Source organism: Macaca mulatta, chromosome 8 (assembly GCF_049350105.2).
Source record: "Macaca mulatta isolate MMU2019108-1 chromosome 8, T2T-MMU8v2.0, whole genome shotgun sequence".
Lineage (NCBI taxonomy): Eukaryota > Metazoa > Chordata > Mammalia > Primates > Cercopithecidae > Macaca > Macaca mulatta.
Window position 1 is genome coordinate 84,215,850 of NC_133413.1, and position 24,176 is coordinate 84,240,025.

Genomic DNA, 24,176 nt, shown 5'->3' on the forward strand with positions numbered 1-24,176 from the left:
AATCCCTCAAGTCCTTCCCAGCACCAAAAGGATTCATGAGACGAGCTCTAGAAAATACTTATAAAACTTCTGTCTCTCCATTATTTTAAGTCCACAAGCATATGTTTTTGAAAAGTTTGTTAAAAGTATAAAAAAGCATGAAAGTATAAAAGATACAAACACACTGGATTTTTTAAAAGAGGGTTTACACTCCTTTTAGATAAATTAATTTTATAATGTCTATAATAAAAGATTTAAATGGATGATTATGTTTGCACTAAAATCTTCCAAGAAGTTTAGAAACTGTTTGCTTTATTACAATGTCCAGTCCAGGCATCTACTCCAGTGCTTTTGCTGATCAGAATTAACTATCAACTTTGGATGTTTGCCCACTTCACATACTCCCAAAAGTAACATGGAGACATTACATCAGCGGTATTGCAGAAAGATTAATGTGCTTGGTTTGTAGATGCAAACTAATTATACTTACTGCATACTTCTAGTATTCTGTCTCTTTCACTCAAATCTAAATGAATTTAGTCATACATTTGCATACAGTTTAATGATAACAGTAATGTGTAGTTAATAGATACTCACTGGAACATAAAAAATTTACTTGGCATTTTCCCAGCTAATTGTTTTTACAGCTTGACTTCACTTTATACATTAGGTACATTCATAAAAAGGTTTACATAAAGCAAATATTTTCATACTAAATCCCATTTTCCCACTGTTGCCCAATATTAAATCTTGAGTTATATTTCTATAGGAAAATGCTGGCTCCAACACATCATAAAAATTATAATTAAAAATCTAAACATATATGCCAAGGAATAGGTACATTTAATACATTATTTTATAAAACACTTCATCTTCTCATCTGCAATAAGAATCTAAAAGATAATCATTTTGTTTCATAGTCTCACAATCATTAGAAGGACACATATGTTTAAAAAAAACAATTGCAGGGTTTTAAAGTAGTTCATAGAAACTGAAAGTAGAAATATAATTTATTAGCTGGAACTGCCACATGGAGATATCCTGTAAGATTTTAGGCAATGCAAGTAGTCTCAGATTATTGACAGTAATCATTTAACGGTCTTAGAAATTTCTTCGGCTATGAGTAATACACTTTAGGGGGTTCATTACAATCCAAACCAGATGATTTACTGGAATTATGCAGATTATCTGGAGCCAATACCACTGTCTGACTCTAAGCCCACTTTTCTTTTTTGAGGCAGGGTCTCCCTCTGTCACCCAGGCTGAAGTGTAGTGGTGCAATTATGCTTCACTGCAGCCTCCACTTCCAAGGCTCAAGCAATCCTCCCAAGCAAAGGGGACCACAGGCGTGTACTACCACACCTGGCTAATTTTTTTTTTTTTTTTTTATGTTTTATAGAGATGCTTTTCAGAGAAATAGGAAAAAGAACTTTGCTCAACTACCTGGATCCTTTCATACTATTTAATATCAAAAGTGTAAAAAAAGCAACATTTGCTAAAATAGTACAGTACTTGGAACTTTTAGAAAACTCTTCCACTTTTAAAGTACCTTGGATTAGCAGCCATTTTAAATTAATTTGTAAATTTTTTCCTGCACAAATCCTCCGGGGAATGCACTATGTGGATTTTAATTACCTATGCTCTCCTTTTCCTGCATTGCTGCAGATACTCAAGGTATGCTTTTACATCAGTTAGTCAGTGTGAACTGTGGCTCTTATTCCAGGATGCACACTAAGCTGAGAACTATCGAACCCTCTTTATCTTTGCCATGTACCTCGAAGTAAAACACAGCAACAAATAAGGGAGACGATATTGGTAAAGAGACAATATTGATATCCAGTCTGACTACCACACATAGAAAGAGGCTGAAGTAATACTTAGAGCTTTGAAAGGCTAACAGTTTTGGCCTCGGGTTATGATGGTTTATTCCTGTTCACAATATGGATACATGTACTTTAGTCACACTAAATACAAAGTGTGGCCAAAGACATTCTTTTCTGTGGATAAAATAGTTTTTGAAGATATTCTGAAATAAGTCAGTCATCATGACATCCTACTATTCCCAAAGAGTGGATGTTTACATGAGTTAGCGTAGCATAGCAGAAAAAGCATGAGCTTTGATGACATATTACTCCTGGGCTGGAGGGCCAGCTCAGCCCTTCACTGGCTGTGTCACCCTATGCAAGGTACATGCTGTGTCAGAACATAGTAGCCCCAGGAAATCATAGTTGTTGCCCTCTTCCCCTCTTGGCAACTAATCCATCAGTCTTCTTTGATATTCTACAATGTTTCCATGAAGATTCAGCATCTCTCAGGCTTTTGGTTATTCCCTGTAAATAATACCCTTAGCCACCAGCTCCTGGGGGAGGTCCAGGAAATGTCTGCAGTTATGCTGGCAGAATCTCTAGACTTTCATTTCATATGGTCAGTGGCACCCCCAGTTTCCCATCAGCGCTTGTAACATACCCGGAAGAACACCACTTCATGCCTGTCTAGCAGATCTGACATTTGGTTAATTGGTCACTCAAGAATGCCAATCTAGGCCAAGCAGAGTGGCACACACCTATAATCCCAGCACTTTAGGAGGCCAAGGCGGGAGGATCACTTGAGGCCAGGAGTTTGAGACCAGCCTAGCCTAAACAGCAAGACTGTCTCTACAAAAAACGTAAAAAATTATCTGGACACGGTGGTACGCCCTTGTAGTCCCAGCTACTCAGGAGCAAAGGCAGGAGCATTACTTGAGCCCAGGAATTCAAGGGTACAGTGAGCTCAGCATCAAATGTACCCTTGTGGTTGATTACCGCTACACTCCAGCCTGGGCAACAGAGTGAGACCTCATCTCTAAAAAAAAAAAAAAAAAAGGAATAAAAAAAGAATGCCAATGCCGTTCAAAACACCAAGCAGTGTGCAGAAGATAAGCTGATAAATTCAGATATTATAAAAACCAGTAGAAACCAACTAAGTAAATCTCTGGAAGAATTTAACATAAAATAATGAATAACATTACTACAATTTTTAAAAATTCTCTTTTTCTTATGTCTTAAAGGTCATTTATTTACATGTTTGGGATTCTGTTCTATATTGACTGTTCTGTGACCTGTCAGTCAATTACAGTACAGGAGTCTAGTAACTCATTTATCTTTAAAGAAGTGCATCATGACCAGAGAACATGAGAATGTCAACAAATCGCAAGGAAATAAAGCAAGTTGGTCAAGGTCCTTGTAACTGAAGCCAAGAAAAAGCCTGGGAAATTAATGAATAATAAGCTCCCAGGAAACTCAAACTGAAAAAAGCAGTAAGCCATGATGAGAATAATACCTGAGATGATTAAATATATAGTCCAAACATTACGGCCTACAATCCTAAATCTTATCCACCCACAAAAGAGAACAGCCAAAGAGCCGAAGTTGCTCATTTTTATCTTAATGAGAGAGAGGAGGGATAAGGGGGAGGCAAGAAGGTGGGGAGGAGAGGGAGGGAGGGAGGGAGGGAGGGAGGGAGGAAGACAGAGGGAGGAAGGGAGAGAGAGACAGCCCACGAACACAAGCAAGAGAACAAGGGCAAACAATACTTGCTGATAGTAGGTATAATATTAAGAATATTGTATTATATTGCATTAGAAATATAGACTATTGAAAGCCAACATAAAGAACTGATTTGGATTTAGAAAAGATCAGAATATAAGATAGTTTTATTTCCATTTTAAAATGAATATGTTAAACAACTATTAAGTTCAGTACATTAAAAAAAAAAAAAAAGTCTTGTTGCCTTTATTGATTTGGAGAAACTCTGCCACATATTTTTACAAAGACAGGATGTCAAGCAAACCAATAAGTCATTCAAACCCAGTGTATATAAGGTTCCTTAAGTATCTGAGAAAACAACATGGAGAATTCTGAAAATTTGAGACCCACATGGGAGTAACGAAAGAATGCATCTTAAGCAAATTTTACTTATTGTTCTCTGTTATCCTGAAAAATTCACTCAAGAGAACAAAAAAAAGTTTGTAAATAAGACCATATAATCTTATTTGCAGAGGATGACACTTCTTACGAGACTTAGAAACCTGCAATACAATCTGAGCTTGTAAGACTCTGAGAACTCCAAAGCAGGAGAGTGATCAAGACTGACAAGAGTATGACCATGGTGATCTCTCAGGAAGCTAAAATCACCTCAGTTATGTATAAGAAATTCTGGCCAAAAACTGAACACTTCAGAGCTGGTGAACTCATGATAAAATCAAACAGATGAAGAGCTAAACTTATAATCTTAGTTGTCACTTGACTCTTGTTTTATCAAAATATAATTCTAATATAATCAAAATAAGTATATCCTGTTACTTCTCAAATTTAGAAAGGCCAGATTCCCCTGCAAATGCTTAAGAACCCTGTATTAGATCTCATAATTCCTCAACAAAGGAAAAAGTTTAGCATAAATGATACGCATGCTATTCCAGGAATAGTGTTCTAAGAAGGCTACAAAAGGGACGATTTCTGCTCCTACACAGGGAAAAGGGGAGTCATAGTCACTGAAGCTCTAGGGTATGGTATCTAGCATGATACCCAGCACTTAAAAGGAGTCCACTACATATTTGTTAAATGAAGGATAGGTTATAGCTAACAATTACTAAGTGGTTTACTATATGCCGGCACTGAGCATGCAGTAACTCATCTAATCCTCACAATAGCCTGATAAGGCAAATACATATTGTTATCATTTCCATTTTACAGTTGAAGAAACTGAAAAACAGAGAAGAAAGGTTGCTTGGCCTAGGTGGAGCCAGGTTTCAAATGAAGGTAGAGTGGCTCCACAGCCCCCCTAACCGCAATACTACATTACTATATTCCTCTCAACTTAAAAGTGAATGATTGCAAGGGAGAGACAGGACCAGTAAGGGCCAGGTTCTCAGCTATGTGGCAGTAAAGCAATCAGGACTAGGAGAAGGACAAGTTCAAAGTGAAAGGATGCATGTGAGATCCGGACAGGGTAGTGCTGGGAGTGAATGCACTTTGTGACTACAGACTCCAAGTATCTCTTAACACTGGGCATGATCCGACCTTGAGGCAGCTACACGATGAGGATGGGCTAGATCAGTGGTTTCATCTTTGCCTATATACTGGAAGTGCATGAGGAGCTTTAAAAAATACTGAGCACGTCAGTAAGAAAAAGACCACTGAGGCTGGTCACGGTGGCCCATGCCGGCAATCCCAACACTTTGGGAGGCTAAGGCGGCTGGATCACCTGAGGCCAGGAGTTCAAGACCAGTCTGGACAACATAGTGAAACCCCATCTCTACTAAAAATACAAAAATTAGCCAGGCATGGTGGTGGGTGCCTGTAATCCCGGCTACTCAGCAGGCTGAGGCAGAACTGCTTGAACCCAAGAGGCAGAAGTTGCAGCGAGCCAAGATCATGCCACTGCACTCCAGCCTGAGTGACAGAGCAACACTCCATCTCAGGAAAAAGAAAAAGACCACTGAATCAACACAAAAAAATAGCACAGGTTATATACACTTTAAGACCACAGAAAAGGAGATATAAATGACTTTATGCATATGAGATGTTTGACCTCATTCATAATTAAAGAAATGCAAAATAAATGCCAAAGAGGTATCATTCTTCACCTAATTATATTGGTAGAAAACTCCAAAACATTCAAAACAGCCTCATCTCTAGTCTAGATTACTGTAATAACCTCCCAACTGCTCTCTTAATCAGCAAAATGGCTCTTTCAAAAATGAAAGTCAGATCACATCACCATTTTGCTCAAAACCTACACTGGCTGGGGTGGGCGGATCACGAGGTCAAGAGATTGAGACCATACTGGCCAACATGGTGAAACCCTGTCTGCACTAAAAATACAAAAATTAGCTGGTGTGGTGGCGCACGCCTGTAATCCCAGCTACTCAGGAGGCTGAGGCAGGAGAATCGTTTGAACCTGGGAGGCAGAAGATATAGTAAGCTGAGATTGTGCCACTGCACTCCAGCTTGGCGACAGAGCAAGACACCATCTCAAAAAAATAAAAAATAAAAAAAAACCTTCTTTGGTTCTGCATTTCATTCAGAGTAGTAGCCAGAATCTTTACAGTGGCCTACAAGGCCTTATATAAATCTGGCTCCCAGTCATATCTCCGGCTTCTTCTTACACCACTCACCACTTCACTTACTCTTCTCTAGATACACTGGCTTCCTTTCTGCTCTTCAAACTCACCATACAAGCCTCCACTTTAGGGCCTTTACAATGGCTGATCTCCTGCTTCTCCCCCAGACATCCTCAAGGCTCACTCTCTCACCTTCTTAGAAGTCTTCATTCAAATCTCACCTCTCAGTAAGACTTCTCTAATTCAAATTGTGATTACCATTCCTTAACTCAAATCGGGCCCTACTCTTCCTATACAAGCACTTTTCACTTTCTAATCTACTATACAATGTACTTGTATTTATTTTTTATTTTCTATCTCCCCCAACTAGAATGTAAACTTCATGATGACAGAAATGTCTGTTGATATACTCCAAGTACCCGTAAGAATGTCTCACCATGTTTATGTATAAAGATATATTCTGCAACACTGATAACATCAGAAGATTCAAAACCACTAAATGTCCATGAATACAGGACTAAGAAGTTAAATAAATTACAGAGAAATCACACAGTGGGATACTAAACAGTTCTTAAATAAATAAAGCAGTAACCCTATTTCCAGTATGGTCAAGTAAACTCTCACTGAACTGATTCTCCTGCAGGAAACGATAAATTCTGAACAAACTGTAAAAAACAAATCATCTAAAGGTACCAAAAAGTGAATGAAACAGGTGGACACTGGAGGCAAGTTAACATCTGGAAAAAAGAACAGCATAGGATGCACTTCTCTCCCTTTTTTTTCTTTTAATAGCTTGAATTTGAAGGCAGGCCCATCTATTCCATGTGAAATAGTTAAAATGCCACTAGAAAACAGTCTTACTGGTTTGAAGACCCAGAGATAAGGGCTCATATTCCACAGCCTCTGGAATATGAAGGAGGAATTATTAGAAATAAAAAATCTGAGGCCGAGCGCGGTGGCTCACGCCTGTAATCCCAGCACTTCTGGAGGCTAAGGTGGGCGGATCATGAGGTCAGGAGTTTGAGACCAGCCTGGCCAATATGGTGAAACCCCATCTCTACTAAAAATAAAAAAATTAGCCAGGCGTGGTGGTGGGCAACTGTAATCCCAGCTACTCGGGAGGCTGAGGCAGAAGAATCGCTTGAACCCAGGAGGCAGAGGTTGCCGTGAGCCAAGGTCGCGCCCCTGCACTCCAGCCTGGGCAACAGAGCAAGACTCTGTCTAAATAAATAAATAATCTGCAGAGAGAGGGAGCTTCATATTCTATGTATAAAACTGTTTGAATCTCTATCTGACCCCTGAACCACACACACAGACCTGGAACCGATTCAAAGAAACTTAGCTAAGAGATTAGAATTTAGGTGCCTGTCACCCAGTACAGAAAGAAGTTTTGTTGAGACTCCAGCCAACTACTAAAAAAATTTTTTGGCCAGGCATAGTGGCTCATGCCTGTAATCCCAACACTTTGGGAGGCCAAGGTGGAAGGATTGTTTGAACACAGGAGTTAGAGACCAGGCTGGGCAACATAGCAAAACCCCATATCTACAAAGATACAAAAAATTAGCTGGGCGTGGTAGCATGTGCCTATAGTCCTAGCTACTCTGGAGGCGGAGGTGAGGGGATCACCTGAGCCTGGGAATTGGAGGTTGCAGTGAGCCAAGACTGCACCACTGCACTCCAGCCTGGGTGACAGAGTGAGGCCTGTCTAAAATACACACACACACACACACACACACTTACTTCAGAGGAACATAACAGAATCTACGTTCTACAACATACAATTTTACAATGTCCAGAATACAATCCAAAATTATTCAACATATGAAACAGGAAAAAATGATCCATTCTCAAGAGAAAAAAAACTGTCAGTAGACAACTACCCTGAAATGACCGAGATGTAAGAATTAGCAGCAAGGGGCCGGGTGTGGTGGCTCATGCCTGTAATCCCAGCACTTTGGTATGCTGGGGTCGGTGGATCACTTGAGGCTATGAGTTCCAGACTAGCCTTACCAACACGGCAAAACCCTGTCTCTACTAAAAATATAAAAATTAGCCAAGTGTGGTGGCACACAGCTGTAATCCCAGCTACTCAGGAGGCTGAGGCATGAGAATCACTTGAACCCAGAAGGCAGAGGTTACAGTGAGCCAAGATCATGCCACTACACTCCAGCCTGGGTAACAGAGGAGACTCTGTATCCAAAAAAAAAAAAAAAAAAAGAACTAGCAGCAAAGTTATACTATGTTCAAAGAGATCAAAGAAAATATGCTTTTAATGAATAAATGTATGGAGAATTTCAGCATACACAGTAATTATAAAAAGTAGCCAAACAAATTCTAGAATATGATATTCAAATTTAAAATTCACTGGATAGACATAATAGCCGAAAGGAGATGACCAAGGAATCAAGATTAATCAACAGAAATTATACAACCTAACTATTAGAGAGAAAAAAAGAAGTTAAAAAAATGAACTGAACCTTAGGGACCTGTTAGACAATATAATGGTCTAACAGAAGGAAAGGAGAAAAAGAGGGGAACAGAAAAATATTAAAAGACATAAGACCCAAAAATTTCCTTTGGTAAAAGGCATATTTACATATTCAAGAAGCTCTGAACTAGATTAATATAAAGAAAACCACACAAGATATGTTATAGTGTAGCTGCTAAAATCTAAAAAGACATATTATTTACGGGGAGCAACAACTCAAACGATGGCTGACTTCTCAAGAGAAAAAGTCTGAGGCTAAGAGACAGTGGAACAACATCTTTAAAGTCTTTATAGAAGTGCTGAAAGTGAAAAAAAGAAAAGAAAGAAAAACAAAGAAAAACAAAAAGAAAGCTGTCAACTTTGAATTCTATATTCAATGAAAATATCCTTCAAAAATGAAGGCAAAATAAAGATGTTTTCAGTAAACAAAAATTCAGAGAAATCATTGCCAGAAGACCTACACTACAAGAAATACTAAAGGATGTTCAAGATGAAGAAAAGTAAAGCCAGACAGAAACCTGGATCTTCTGAGAAAACAAAAACAAAAACAAACACAAACACAAAAACAAAACAAAACAAAAACATGAGAAATGATAGCTATGTGGGCAAATAAATTCAAGACCTTTTTCTCTTAATTTCTTTAAGATACAGACTACAGCAAAAAATGGTAACATTGTGGAAGTTATGATCTATATAGATGTAATACAAATGACAACTATATATGGGCTGGGAGTTAAATAGACCTATATGGCTGCAGGGTTTCTAAAATTTTCATAATCAACTTAGAAAAAATAATGCAGCTTCTTATATACTGACATGGAATGCTGTTTAAGGTATTTTTCAAAGGAAAAAAAAAACAGATTTGGAATACTATTACAGAATGATACTTTCTTAAAGCAAACACATATACATATCCAGAGAATATCCTGAAAGGATAATACATGAAACTGGCAGGGGGCAGGGGCAAAATCGGGTAACTGGAATGCAGGGGTGGCATAATATTTACATTAACATTTGGATTTATTACATTTTATACTGTATAAAATAAATACAAAAAATTAAATACCCATGAAAATCAAAAAGTAAAGGCTCTGAGAAGTTCTACAGTAAGAAAACATTTAAATTTTCCTTGATCCAGCATTTTACAAATCTATATGACCGTAGGAAACTGACTCTTCTCCCTTTTTCAAAAAATAGCTATTTCTATCCCAACAGTGACTGGTATTGCTTACACCATATTAAAAATCACTTATTTTTTTAAATCAATTTTTCACTAGTTGTACCAACTAAATCTAGTAAGAATATGACTCAGGTCATATGATATCATTTCATATTAATCCTTAGCAACTAAAATATATTGTGGCATCTTGTTATGGAATCATCAGTATGTTCAACAAGCAATTTTTTGTTTTAAGAAATAGTTGATATCATTCAGTTTCGACAGTAATAACAGAGGTACCTAATGAGTTTTTAAAAATAAGTAAGCATGGGACAGTATTTAAGAATATATTGGAAAATATTAAGTCTAGAACTTTAGTGGATGGAATTTTATTAGACTGCCAGTGAAATTGCAATTATATTTGAAGTTATTCTCATGGACTCTTTAAAAAAAAAAAAAAAAGAGTATTTCAAATGACCTGAGTCATATTCTTACTAGATTTAATTGCTACAACAAGTAAAAAATTGATTTAAAAAATTAAGTGTTTTTTAATATGGTGTAAGCAATACCAGTTACTGTTGGGATAGAAATAGTTAATATGAAATGATATCAACTATTTCTGAAAACATAAAAAATTGCTTGTTGAACATACAAATTATTCCATAAGAAGATACCACAATATATTTTAGTTGCTAAAGATTAATATGAAACATAACCATTATTTTGAAACAAAAAAGAAAAACCCACAAATTCTTGTTAAAGTTCAACAGATATTATTTAAACTATAGTATCTTGGTTTTAAAAATTTAACGGTTTAATAGTGAAAATTTTTTCTATGATACATTAATTTCACTGGTTCCTTTGAGTTTCTAAATCCACTTGACAATTTTCTTTAATAGTGTATTTTATTCAATTTATCTTTGTACCTACACTAACAAAGGAAAAAGAATACAATTTGTGAATACCCAGAAATTCCTTAATCATGGAGATTGTATACAATTGTTTCTATGCTCTTTAAAGGGAGGACATGATACTAGTTTCATCTGTGCTAACAAGGAGAATTTATTACTAAAAGATCTGGGAGAGGAATGAGATACTAAAATGAAAGACATGGAAGCCTGGCAACACATTCTAGCCTAGTTAACCCTTCCTAAGAAAAAAAGATAGTACTACTAGTAAGGTGCTAATGAGCCGTACTTGGTATCCTCATGCTCAACAACCTTCTCAGATCACTCATGTTGAAAATAAACTTCTGTATTACAACTGAAACTAAAAATTACACTGAAAAGGACATGTTTAGCATCTTAGAGGCTCCTACATATTTAAAGCTGCTTCTTTAAAATTCCATGTTTTAGATGTTTCAACAAGACATTCAATAATTCCATTATCCTTGCTCTGGTTTGATATTATTTTTACCTCTCCCAAACCATAAAATTTGCAAAATAAAAACTTCAACTGCCAAATGTATTCAATATTTGGAAATGAAAATTTAACAAATCCCCTTAAGAACCAGTAAGAGAGCTATCAAATAGAATACAAATAGATACTTAAAATTTTAGAAACTGTTAACAACATTCAAATCAAAGAGGTGAAGTATTCCAAGAATATTTACTCCAGTTGTGTTAGGAACAAACTAAATTATGACTTCTTTGGGCCAACTAAATCCAGTAAGAATAACATTCTGTTGCTAATGCCTCATTGAAATAATTATTTTTGAAAAGAACTTAGCCTACCAAAGTCAACTTCAAATATAAAAGTGTTCCCCATCAATCAAGTGTATAGAAACAATATAAAATTACTCAAATTTTGTTTCTTTTACAAAGATACTTCTCAAACCCAAGTGCTTCCTATAATAATATACGACATCATATAGTGTTTACTGATTAACAGGAAAAAAGAAGAAAATTAAATGAAATTAGAATAAAATATATAACTTCTACCAGAAAAAAAGGAGACTAGAACCAGCAGAGAAATTATTAGAAGACACTGACTTAAAGATTTGGTTATATATAAAACATAGCTCCCTATATTTCATATACCTAAACTTATAAAATAATCCCATAAACTCTATTATTCCTTAATATAGACTAGAAGAAATCCACAAACATTCTGAAAAGAGCCAAATTGCAAATATTTTACGCTTTGCAGGCCATAGGGTTTCTGTCACACCTTCTCAATACTGCTGTTGTATTGAGAAAGCAGTCATAGACAATATACATCAACAAATGCGGGTGGTGGTGCTCCAATAAAATTTATGGACACTGAAATCTGAATTTCATATAATTTCTACACATCACAAAACAATCTTCTACTAATTTTTTCAATGATTTTTAAATATATAACCTTAGATCATGGGACATACAAAAAAAGAAAGCTGTGGGCTCTAGACTGCCAACCCCTGCCTCATCTAGAAATACACGAAAAGTAGTTACTAGAATACTTTCCAAACATTCTTTCTAATAATTGAGTATCAATAATGTTGCATTTTTACTATGCCATTATTTTTACCATATGTAAGTTCTAAAACAGTATAATCTGCCAAAATAATGACGGAATCAAAGCTAAGAAAGCTAAAATGAAGTATTCTTAATATTTCAAAGCCACAAAAAAGCAGCAATAAAAAAAAAAACACAGAAAAGTGTTGTTTCATTACACATTCCTAGGTCATAAATTTCACATAGACTTTAACTCTATATAATACTTGCCCACTGAGTGATACAAAGTTATTAGTTATATTATGCCAAATCTAGAATTTCATTAATTCCAAAAGTAATATAGGATTAAAATGTGGCCAAAAGAATCATGCAGCCTAGGTGAGATGGTGAAACCTCATCTCTAGAAAAGACACAAAAATTAGCCAGGCATAGTAGCACTTGGACCACCTGGCCTATATTAACGAGCTACTCGGGAGGCTGAGACAGGAGGATGGCTTAACCTCAGGAGGTGGTGGTTGCAGTGAGCCAAAATGGTGCCACTGCACTCCAGCCTGGGCAACAGAGTGAGACCCCTGTCCCCCTACCCCCGCAAAAAAAAAAGAATCCTGGTAGTTTCATAGTTAACACTGTTTCATATGGTAATACTGAAATGTCTTAGAAAACTCAAAGGACAAGGTTGTGAAACTGTATTTTAATTATAGCTTACCTTTAACTAGTTGTTAAGATCTTGAGCAAATCATGTCAGCCAGCATTTCCTAAAGTTTGCCCTGTATCCACAGATCATTCATTAATGTCACAGGATCTATGGCCAACTGAGTCTGAGAAATGCTACATATTATATACATTTCTAGAAGATTTATAATGTACCTAAGCATATCATAAATTCTGGGAAGTTCTGCAGTAAAGAATATTGTTAGTTTAATCTAGAATTGTCCAAATTTAACTACTTTTTGTGTGTCATACTTATTAACATCCAAAAAAAACTAAAATTTCTTAAAAAACACTTTAGAAAATTTTCTAATCTCTAGTTGAAATCAGATAAACATCCCTTTGGTTTCTAAATTTTAGAATTCTGTGAGACTAATTCTTAGTAGTAATTTTGTGAAAGCTGTTCAACTATTAAGTTCAGGTTTACAAACTTGGAACCTCTGGGTCAAATGTACTCCTTTATACTCCCACTATGGACTTCCTCTTCGAGAGCACTTATCTTTAAGTAGAAATAATTTCTCTAACTTTCTAGACTTACTCTTTAAGTGGGAGATGGAACCATCCTAATTTCTTCAACACTTAGGAGAGTGCCTGGATCACTCACTGAGTTTCGGTTTTGGTTTTGTTTCTATTTTACTGCAATAATCTCCCACTTGATCTACCCATAACCACTCTTGCCTTTCCCATACTGCTTCTCTATGCAAACATGGTCAGGTCTCCTCCACTCAAAAATTTTCATCTTTGCCGGGTGTGGTGGCTCACGCCTGTAATTCCAGCACTTTAGGAGGCCAAGGTGGGCAGATCATGAGGTCAGGAGATCAAGACCATCCTGGCCAACGTGGTGAAACCCCATCTCTACTAAAAATACAAAAATTAGCTGGGCGTGGTGGCACGTGCCTGTAATCCCAGCTCCTCAGGAGGCTGAGGCAGGAGAATCTCTTGAACCTGGGAGGCGGAGGTCACAGTGAGCCGAGATCGCGCCACTGCACTCCAGCCTGGTGACAGAGCAAGACTCCATCCAAAAAAAAAAGACTTTCATCTTCCACTCTTCTGAAAACGAAGACCAAATTTCGTAAAATAGCCCTGGAGGATCTAGTCTCTGCCTACCCTTTCCTGCTTTACCTCTTTTATCACTGCTTCTCTTTATTTTATCAGCTTTAGCCATACAAAGCTAGTAGAGATGAAACTAGTCAGCATAGAGAAAAAAGCAGAGCAGGGACCTGGGGAATGTCAGGGTAGGGTAGGGTGAAGTAGATTGGGGTGAAATAAAAGGCAAGACTGAAAAGGTTATATTAGACCTTAGCAAATGAGAGGGAACAAAAAATAAATACCTCTAAAATGGGAGTATACCTGACTTGTTTGGAAAATGCAGCCAGTGTGGCTGGAGTGAAGTTGGAACACTAGGGAGCAGTAGGTGGGTTACCAGAAGTAATAGAGGTCTGAAACAGCAGAAGCTTTATGCAATCAACTCCCATGGTTACCTCTCTCATCTAGATCTCTCCTGAGTCCAGTCTCCTATATGAAACACATATTTGACAACTCCTCTTGGATGTCTTACAGACATGTCTAACCCTGAAGTCTTAACTGCACTCTAAATCTGTTTCTTCTCCATTCTTTCCCATCTCAGTAAATGGCAGTAACCTCTATCCACTGGCAAAAGCCAGAATCCTAAAAGGTTCTCCCACTAAATTTAGAAAAGACATGAAATTCCTATTAAACATCCTCCACACCAGGTAGCTATAGCCTTTAATTAATATAGCAAATATGGTAAAGACCCTAATCCCCTACATATGGTACTCCGTTAAGTATTACCACCCACTCACATATTACACACATACAGGAAGGAAATCACTCACATCTGAGTCCCAATCAAGGAGTTCACATTCCTATGGGGGCAGAGGCTAGGTGAAGTGGGACACTGAATCTGCATATCCTCTGAAATACCCAATGTCCATCTAAGACAAAATGGTACCTGTGCCCAGAGGGTTAGCCCAAATAGTATAATAGCTTCGAGCTAAGAGGTAGCCATCATAGAGGAAGAGGTCCTTATGGCCTCTAACAATATGAATTTAAAAACAGGAGGACCAGTGAGCCCATCAAGCAAGATCAACATCCCATATACCCGTACTTTTATACTCTAAAAAAAGATGGGAACACAGACTAGGAACTACTGCCGTGTTTGAAAATGCCCCCATGTTTGTTGTCAGTGCTACTGTCTGTTACTTCATGGTGACTAGAAACAAACTCCACAACAAAAATGACAATAAATTATGGTGTATTACTATAGTAGAATACTATGTAAATTTATTAAATAGTTGTACACTTAGTTACATGGAAACTCATAACACATTCTGAAGTGAAAGCAGAGTATATAGTTTGCATAAATACATACACTCATTAAAATGCTACAGCTGTACCTCTGGTAAGCCAAAAGTTTGTATGGGCTTGTCCTAGAAAGCAGGAAAGTGAGGAACTAAGAACGCAAAACGAAAAATTAGAAATAGGCCGGGCGCGGTGGCTCAAGCCTGTAATCCCAGCACTTTGGGAGGCCGAGACGGGCGGATCACGAGGTCAGAAGATCGAGACCATCCTGGCTGACACAGTGAAACCCCATCTCTACTAAAAAATAAAAAAAGCTAGCCGGGCGAGGTGGCGGGCGCCTGCAGTCCCAGCTACTCGGGAGGCTGAGGCAGGAGAATGGCATAAACCCGGGAGGCGGAGCTTGCAGTGAGCTGAGATCCGGCCACTGCACTCCAGCCTGGGTGACAGAGCGAGACTCCGTCTCAAAAAAAAAGAAAAATTAGAAATAGATTTTGAAAAGTATGTTTTACCAAACTTACCTGACAAATTTAAGAGTAGTGAAATTATACATAGTGTATTCACTGACCATGATGGAATCAGACTAAACATCAATAACAAAGACAACAGGAAAAATCTCCAAACACTTGGAAACTACACTTCTAAAATAATCCGGGGGTCAATGAATTATCAAGGGAAATTTTTAAACTGAACGAAAATAAAATACAATATATTACAATTTGTGAGATGCAGAAGTGAGAAAAATTCATAACACTAAATACATAGATCAGAATTAGCCAGGTGTGCACCTGTAGTCCTAGCCACTCAGGAGGCTGAGGCAGGAGGATCACTTGAGCCCACGAGTTTGGGGCTGCAGTGAACTATGATTATGCCACTGCACTCCAGCCTGCGCAAGAGAGTAAGATCCTATCTCTTAAAAAAAAAAAAAAAAAGTTATGAAGAATAGTCTGAGAAAAAAAAGGAAGAAAAGAGGAAATGTCTCAAATAAATAATCTAAGTCCATACCTCAAGAACAAAGAACAAGAAGGGGGAAAGTAAATCTAAAGAAAGCAGAAGGTAGTAAATCTAAGAATAGAAATCAATAAAACTGAAAACAGAAAAAAACTACAGATAAAAGCAATTAAACAAAATCTTGGTTCTTTGAAAAGAATAATAGAACTGACAAACTTCCAGCAACACTGACAAAGAAAAAAGAAGACACAAATCATCAATATCAGAAAAGAATCACAGATTATCACTAGAGACCCTGTAGACATCAAAAGAATAAGAGAATACTAAGAACAATTCTACACACAGAAATTTGACAACTTAAGACAAAATGAGCCAAATCCTCAAAAAGCACAGCTATCACAACTTACCCAAAGTGAAGATGACTTGAAAAGCCCTATAGGTATTCAATAAATTGAATTCACACATTTAAAACTCCTAAAAAAGAAAATCTCCAGATGTGGGTGTTTTCAGGAAGAATTCTGCCAAACTTTTAAAGATGTAATGTCAACTCTACACAATCTCTTCCAGAAAACAGAAGAAGAGAGAATGCCTCCCAACTCTTTTTATGGAGTACAATAGTACCCTCATATAAAAAATCAGAAAAAGAATGCCAAAGGGCTTATGGTGAGGGGAACTACAGACAAATATCCTTCATGACTATAGAGACAAAAAGCCTAATAGAATATTAGCAACATACATAAAGACTCTTAGATCATGACCAAGTATTGTTTATTAAAGGCACACAAGACTGGTTCAATATTTAAAATTCAATCAATGTAATCTATCACATTAACAGGTCAAAAAAGAGAAATCACATGATCAGTTAATTGATGCAACAAAACATTTAACAAAATTCAACACCCATTCACGATAAAAATTTTCAAAAAACTAGGAAGAACATATCAATTGGATTTAAAATATTTATTAAAAATCTACACCTAAAATCAGACTTAATGGTGAAAGACTGAATGTTTTGTACCCAAGATCAAGAATGAGGCAATGATGTCCACTCCCACTACTCTTGAAGCACTGTGTTGTAAACTGTGTTGTAAACACAGTGCTTGAAGATCTAGCCAGTGCAATAAGGTAAGAAATGAAACATGTGTTAGTCCGTTCTCACATAGCTATAAAGAAATACCTGAGACCAGGTAGTTAATTGGCTTATGGTTCTGCAGGCTGTACAGGAAGCATTGAGGCTTCTGCTTCTGGGAGGCCTCAGGAAATGTACAATCATGGCAGAAGGCAAAGGGGAAGTAGGCACATCTTACATGGCCAGAGCAGGAGGAACAGAGAAAGGAGGGAGGTGCTACACTTTTAAACAACCAGATCTCACGATAACTCACTCACTATCACGAGAACAGCCCCAAGGTGATGGTGCTAAACCATTCATGAGAAACCATCCCCATAGTCCATCTCCCACCCCACCCAACCTCTAACATTGGTACAACTGAACATAAGATTTGTGTGGGGACACAGATTCAAACCTTATCAAAATGAAAGGCAAGCAGATCAGAAACCAAGAAATAAAAATGTCCCTATTTAAAGATGGAATAATTGTCTGTGCAGAAAGAAATATGTTTTTTAATTACCTAGAACTAACAAGTGAATTCAGCAAGTTCACAGGACACAAGATCAAAGTACAAAAACTGAAATGTATGTCTATATACCAGCAATAAATACATGGAAGGTGAAAGTAAAAATACAAGAAAAGATTTATTCTAAAATTTACATGGAAAGGCAAAGAACACAGAGCAACCCAAACAATTTTGAAAAAGAATAAAGTATAATAAACCACTCCATATTATTTTAACACTTATTATGTAACTTCAGTAATCAACACTGTGAGGAGATGGCAAAGACACAGAGTTCAACAGAACATAATAGAGAACCCAAAAACAGCCACACTACTAGTGTGGCCAACTGTCTTTATACAAAGGTAAAAAAGCAATTTGATGGAAGAAGGAGAGCTATCCAACAAATGGTACTGGAACAAATGGATAACCATAGGCAAAAAACCGAAACAAAAACCCTTGACCTAAACATGACACCAATAAAAAGAAGCTAACTCAAAATGTGTATTTAAATGTAAACCATAAAACTTTTAAAAGAAAACCTAGGAGAAAACCTTTGGGGATCTATATTTGGTGAGGAGATTCAGACATGACACCCAAAGCACACTCACAAAAAAAAATTCATAAACTGGACTTCATCAAAATAAAAAACTTCTGCTCTATGAAAAACTACGTTAAGAGGATGAAAAGACAAACTATAAAAAGGGAGAAAAGATTAGCAAACCACATATCTAACAGACGATTCATATCTAAAATATATACAAAACTCTCAAAACTCAACAGTAAAAAAACCAATTTTATAGAAAATGTGCGTAAGAGACATTTCACCAAAGACACACAGCTAAACAGATACACAGATACACACACACACACATACTTACACATACAAAAACATGTTCAACATCCCTAACCATTATGGAAATGTCAATTAAAGCCATAATGATGTATCACTACACACCTATCAGAACAACCAAAATAAAAATATTGACAACCACAAATGCTGGGGAGGATGAGGAGAAACTGAATCTCTCATACATTCCTGATTGTGATACGAGACAGTTCAGCAACTCTGGAAAATAGTGTAGCAGTTTCCTAGAATACTAAACATATATTTACTAAACAACCCAGGTATCACACTCCTGTGCATTTATCCCAAAGAAATAAATATTTATGTCCATACAAAATCCATACATATTCATAGCAGCTTTATTTGTAGAGCTAAAAACTGAAGAAAAACAAAACATCCCTCAATAGGTGAAGGGTTCAACAAACTGTGGTACATAGAACACTACTCAAAAACATAGTATTCAAAAAATCACATACTATGATTCCATTTATGCAATATTCTTGAATATCAGAGACGGAGAACAGATACATGGTTGCCAAGGGCTAAAGATGGTAGGGAAGCAGAGGTGAAGGGAAGACTAGTAAGGGACAACATGAGGGAGAGCTTTGTGGTGACAGAATAATTCTGTATTTTTTTTTTTTTTTTGGAGACAGTCTCATTCTGTTGCCCAGGCTGGAGTGCAGTGGTATGATCATAGCTCACTGTAGCCTCAAATTCCTGGAATTAAGCAACCCTCCCACCTTAGCCTCCCAAATAGCCAGGACAAAACACATGGACCACCATGCCTCGCTAATTTATTTTTATTTTCGTAGAGATGGGATCTCACTATGTTGCCCAGGCTGGTTTCACACTCCTGGCCCCAAGCTATCTGTCCCATCTGGGCCTCTCAAAGAGCTGAAAGAGATGAGCCACCATGCCCAGCGAGTTCTGCATCTTGATTGCTGCAGTGGTTGCATGAATCTACACGTGATAAAATGAAACAGAACTACAACACACACATTTACCAATGTCAGTATACTGGTTTGAAATATTGTCCTATGAGTCTGTAAAATAACCAATGGGGGAGACTGAGTGCAGAGTACACGGGCTTTGGTGTGCCATTTTTACAACTTTCAGTGAATCCCTAATTATTTCTAAGAAAAACATTTTTTCAAAGGAAGACAGAAAAACTAAATCAATAGTAATTAGCTACATTCTGAAGTTTCCAAATATGTATCTTGAAAATTTACATCCCACATATACTATCATTCCTAGTATTTTCTTGAATGATTTTATTTCATGGTGATCTTTATTCTAGAAAAAAATATGTTTTGAAGTGAGGCTTCGATTATTTTACTTCATAGTATTCAAAATACCCAATAACAAAATTATTTTATAAAATGAGTTTTAGAGTTTTGCAGAAATAGATTTATAATCCAATTCTATAACTTACTACATAAATGACATGAGCAAATTAAACTTGAGTCTCTGTTTCTTCATAACTAAAACAGGGATAAAATATATATACTTTGGAGAACTACCATGTCTGTGTATACAGAAACTGGCAGTGTTCTACATACACTGGACTACATAACTTTTACTGTTATCATCTTATCTCCCTGAAGGTAACACACATTCCTATGGGCAGGAGCAATTTCACGTATTTCCCTTGAATCACCTTACTGCTGTCAGCATGGTGATAAGTATACAAAAAATACCCAACATGCAATTTTCTTTGAACTTTTAACCTCTGCCATTAAAATTACCCTTTTTCTTTACTGTAAATGGTTATACCTTGACTTTCTGAAAAGGGCTAGGTTTGGAGTCTTTCAGGTGTGTTTTGTTTTTCAAATGAGAGTTTTCTTGTTTTTGTTTTTTAGAGACAGAGTCTCTCTCTGTCACACAGGCTGGAGTACAGTGGTACCATCATAGCTCACTGCAGCCTCAAACTTCTTGGCTCAGGTGATCCTTCTGCCTCAGCCTCCCCAGTAGCTGGGACTACAGGCCTGCACCACATGCCCAACTTATTTTTTAATTTTTTCTAGAGACGAAGTCTTGCTATGTTGCCCAGACTGGTCTCAAACTCCTGGCCTCAAGCAATCCTACCACCTTGGCCTCCCAAAGTGCTGGGCTGCCAGGCCAGCCTCCAATAAGAGTTTTTTGATGGAGCTAATATGTAGTTTCTAAAGGCATCAAGCCAAGAAAGACTAGTCCAATGGTGTAATAGTTCAGAGATGCAAAACACAGACCGAGATTTCCAAACATTCTGCACGTCCCATATTCTTGTTTCTAACTCAGTCAGTTAAAAATATTTTTTTGATAGCCAATAAGTGGTGTTTTTCCAGCATCTCATCACTTCATAGAGATCATTATTCTTGCTTATCATTTAAGAATCCTATTTGTATTTAAATTGACTAACACTGCTACCCATTATCAGTTCCAGGTTGCTGACCCTGATCTTTTGCAATGTTCTAGAAATTATTTCTATACTCACCTATTCCTCATTATATTTGTCCCATCACAATAGAAATTATAAAAAAGATAATACCAACCCCACTCTGTAATTTGGTATCTTCTTTGAAGAATTTATTCTGCTAATTCTTCTCCTAGTTCTAAACTCCTAAAAGGAACTGTCAAGTAACCATCAAATAGGATTAATAAACTCAACTGTAATACAGCTCACTAAACTTCTTTCTCTTACTCATAAAAGTCATATTAAAATGTACTGTGAGGGACAGTGCAGTTTATATGATATTATCATCAATATATCACAACAAAAGTTCCAAACAAAACACTTTAGATATCTTTGAGAAGGTTTTAGATATCTTTGAGAGCATACTACTCAAAGATGCTCTATACATTAGTTAAAATATGTCTTCTACTATATATATACACACATATACATAGTGCAAAGACAGTATAGAGTTCCCATACACCCTTCATCTAGCTTTCCCTAATGTTAGCAACTGACAAAAACATAGTTAACACTGGTCAAAACTGGAAACTGAACACTGATACAACAGTATTAAGTAAATCACAGATTTTATTCAAAGATTCTATACTTTTTAAGTAACTGGTGACACTGGACTTCTAGATATGTTGGGGATAACTGAATATCCAGATGTCTTGGGAGAATTTCTATTATCATTTCTAATTTAACATGCTCCCAGCTGCTCTATGATGAGCTTTGATTCTCTATGAGAGCATGGAGTCATGGTAACATAGAATCTTCTGTTGGATGAAACCTTGGAAGTCATTTAGATAAATATTTTTTAAAGTATAAACTATGACCCATTAACAGGTCATGTAATAAATTTAATAAACCACAACTATTTTTTTTTTTTTTTTTTTGAGAGGGAGTCTCGCTCTGTTGCCCAGGCTGGAGTGCAGTGGCAGGATCTTGGCTCACTGCAAGCTCCGCCTCCTGGGTTCTGGCCATTCTCCTGCCTCAGCCTCCCAAGTAGCTGGGACTACAGGCACCTGGCACCATGCCCAGCTAATTTTTTGTATTTTTAGTAGAGATGGGGTTTCACCATGTTAGCCAGGATGGTCTCGATCTCCTGAGCTCATGATCCACCTGCTGCGGCCTCCCAAAGTGTTGGGATTACAGGCGTGAGCCACCGCACCCAGCCCACAACTATAATTTCTAATAAAACAGAAAATATTAGAGTATAATACAGATGTTAAGGGTATTACTGCTTCATAAATCTTTTGTTTTAGTGATATTTGTAAAAATGTATATCTGTGTGGATGTAGGTATTTATGTACTGGGTCATATTTTTAAAAATTCCTTAGCACAGGTCAGAGACAAAAATGTTTTACAAGTCACTCATCTATATCAAACCAAAGAAAGAAAGTTCTCTTTAATATTCCTTACAAATGATAACCCCCATCTCTAACTAAACACTATTAAAGGTAGAATATTTGCTACTTATACATCAGACAGTAATAAGTATTAGGAAATTTTTAATGTGGAACCAACATTTCTCTGTTGACTTTTGATCTACAACTCACAAAAAGGGCGGGTTTCTTCCTTCTAAAGAAAAATACTGTGCAATCCTATTTCTTTTTTTCGTCAAATCAGTGAACAGAAGTTGTTACACCTAGAAATCAAAAGTTCCAAAAGAAAGTTTTCCAAGAAGAGACTCTAAAAATAAAGGGCAATAATAGAACAGAAAAAATATATATGTAAGGACTCTAAATGAAGGAATAGAACAATGCCAAGCAAAAACATCAAGTCAATGAAAGAACACCTTTGTAGAAATTATATAAATAGTGGATCCTGCCCCTGGCCAGCCCCGCCTGGCCTTCCCTCGGGCCCACCTGACCGCCATACGTCCCTCCTCCTCCCCACCTCGTGGCGGCAGCAGCCCTCTAGCTTTGGCTCCGTGGACTGGCTCTCCCAAAACAGCTGCTCAGGACCGACCTACACCCCCAGGCCTGCCAACGTCTCCCTGAGGAGCCTCCCCGGCCCAGGTCAGGCATCCGGCTCCTAGGAGCCCCCTCAGGCCGTCAGCATCACAGAGGCTAGGTCCTCAAACCTGTCTCCGTGGGAGAGGACCGTGGCTGGGTAAAGGGCCAAACACCTGGCGGGCTCCCTGGCGTCCCCACAGTCTTCACCATGGAGCAGGTCCGCGCCTTGGAGGGCGTCTTCCGGCAAGACCAGTACCTGGGCCCTCTGCAGCGGAAGAGGCTGGCCAGGGAGATGCAGCTGTCAGAGGTCCAGATAAAAACCTGGTTTCAAAATCGCCGGATAAAACACAAACGGCAAATGCAGGACTCCCAGCTGAACAGCCCCTTCTCGGGGGTCACTCCACACACCCCCGGCTTTCCATTCACCGTCTTCTGGCCTTGCCAATGGCCCGCGGCTGCTGTGCCCTTAGGCACCACTACCTGGGCCCCAGGTTCCGATGCTGCCCCCTGGCTCCTTCTGGGATCTCTGCCAAGTGGAACAAGAGGCCCTGGCCTCTGAGTGGGCTTCCTGCTGAGGGCAGCCTCTGGCCTACCACCCTGCAAAGCCCAGGAAGTGGCATGCATACGCTGGGACCAGCCCTGTCCACGGGACCCTGGGGCCTGGTGTGCTCTGCTGGAGACAGGGGACGCATTTTGAGGAAATGCCTCTGACTCCAGGCCTCCCATACACGTGGTCTGTGCAGATGGCACCTGGCCCCTACCCGGAGGACTCAGCTGTTCTGTTTACACTGTGGTGGCACCTCTCATCCTGACTCAAGCAAAGGTTCTCGAGATTTCTGGAGAATATATTTATTAAAGCCACCTCTTCACCGAAAGTTACCAAAAGGGTCGGTTTGGGAAGTAAATGAAGGGTCAGTGTACAGAGTCAAACGCAGAAGTGGGCTTGTTATGAGTAGGGCTTTCAGCATATGATAAAAGGATAATTTTTTTAAATGTTGGAAAAACTGGTTTTCCAGTTAGAAAAATAAAGGTTGTAAGCTTTGTGTGTAAAAAAGAAAACCATGAAGGATTGGAAGGGGGAAAAAAAAAGAAATTATATAAATAAAATTATCAGGCAGATAATTTCATAGACATATGCATTACTTACTAGCAAATCTCCTCATTTTGGAAAATGTTTCACTTTTTAAT

General features: G+C 37.8%; 1 protein-coding gene and 1 pseudogene across 42 annotated transcripts in view; one reads left to right on the plus strand and one right to left on the minus strand.

The window, feature by feature from the left end:
- Positions 1-24,176, minus strand: part of STAU2 (staufen double-stranded RNA binding protein 2) — a 332,176-nt gene that overhangs the window by 213,359 nt on the left and 94,641 nt on the right. The window lies entirely within an intron of this gene.
- LOC114680380 (homeobox protein VENTX pseudogene) lies at positions 18,028-23,685 on the plus strand (annotated as a pseudogene).